Here is a 1,569-nt window from a genome sequence, read left to right as displayed (position 1 = left end):
AAATTAGTCAAAGTTTTCATTCACATCAGAAGAGCTCATACAAGATTAATGTTGTACTTTCCATATAAAAACTGTGACTGAGAATGCACATGTCTTTTCTTTCCTGAAATGACCAGCACAGATTAGCACCCAAAACTTAGACTTCTACTATGTGACAAAATCCAAATGATGAGAATATTGCATAGGGTGGGTAGAAATGTGTTTCTGAATTTTTAAAATATGTAAAGTAGTAGAACCTTATATGTCTGTACTATGATATGGTAAGTGACAATACAATATCTGGCATGCAAAAGTAGTTTTGTTTTATTTTTACTTTGCAATTACAGGTACTAGACAAATGGTCAAAGTCAAAACTCAAGATTAAAACATAAACATTTAGGAAAATTAGGGTCACAGGACCAGGAGTTATTAACTATCTGCATGGCCTTGGGCAAGTCACTTCCCCTTCTCTGTCTTCATTCACTTTTACAGTCTTAAGTCTTTTTGTGGAAACAAAATAGAGTATTTTATTCACTCACCAGGACATTTTATTCTGTGTACATAATACTGATTCAACTAGAGAAATATAAAAGGCTATTCAAGAGTTTTAAAAACCATTTGAGTAATTTGTGATTGTTAGACATATTGAACAACAATCTCTCCTATATTAAAAGTATTTTGGTAGAAACAGACATATAATTATGTACTATTTTCTTTTTACATAATACTTTTATTGAAAGGTTTTTAAATTTAAAATAATGTTAGTTTAAAAAAGTTAAGAACTCGAAACTACTGGGATGGAACCTCTGAGCACTGTCATCTCATCTGGACCCTCAACTGCTCCTGTCTCCAAATCATGAACCACACTTCCCAAACCTTCTTCACTCAGGTTAGCACTGGTGCACCCCCAAAATATGATATGCTAAATGAGGAGCATGTGGTTGTCATACTGGGGATGCTCCACAGCTCTGCTCCCATAATGTCCACTGTGATCCATGTCCACACCGACAAATCTGTGCCTGACCACATCTTCTGGTCCCTGTTCAACACATTCCTCCTGAACACCTGCTGCCTAGGCTTTAAGTCTTCGCCTACTCCCTGAAGTCTAGGAACAGGAAGATGGTGGGAGATGTGATGGGAGCCCAGGCCTACGCCTCCACTGCCAAGTGCCTGAACATATGGACCCTGATCCTCGGCATCCTTGCAACCATTGTTGTCATCCTTATTCCAGTTTTGATCTTCGTAGTGGAACAGTTGTGAGGCAACAAGGAGTTCATTATCTACCATGGTGAAGCACCATATACCTGACCTTTAATTCCCTGTCCCCTGCCTTAGCCCCTTTATTCAGCAGTTTGTACTCACACACTTTTCTATGTGGCAGTCAATAAAGTGCATGTGTCACGATAATACATACATACATACATAAAGTTGATAGGAGAAGAGAGAGAGAGGTATTTTCATTGCACTAAAATCTTGATTCTTCCATTTCCTTGGACAAGCTTAAGTACTTTTATTTAAAGTGATGTGGGACTTGGTTTTCTTCATTTGTAAAATGGGTAAAGTCCTACTGCCCAGAACTGTAGTAAGAGT

At 37.9% G+C, this 1,569-nt stretch overlaps 1 pseudogene; it reads left to right on the top strand.

Annotated features, from left to right (window-relative positions):
- The first annotated feature begins 835 nt into the window (after nt 1-835).
- Nucleotides 836-1,239, top strand: LOC110595154 (annotated as a pseudogene).
- The last annotated feature ends 330 nt before the right edge of the window (nt 1,240-1,569 follow it).

This window comes from Carlito syrichta, unplaced genomic scaffold (genome assembly GCF_000164805.1).
Source record: "Carlito syrichta isolate Samal-C Ts95f unplaced genomic scaffold, Tarsius_syrichta-2.0.1 Scaffold286368, whole genome shotgun sequence".
Lineage (NCBI taxonomy): Eukaryota > Metazoa > Chordata > Mammalia > Primates > Tarsiidae > Carlito > Carlito syrichta.
Note: the sequence above shows the minus strand (reverse complement) of the source record. Positions and strands in the feature narration are given on the sequence as shown.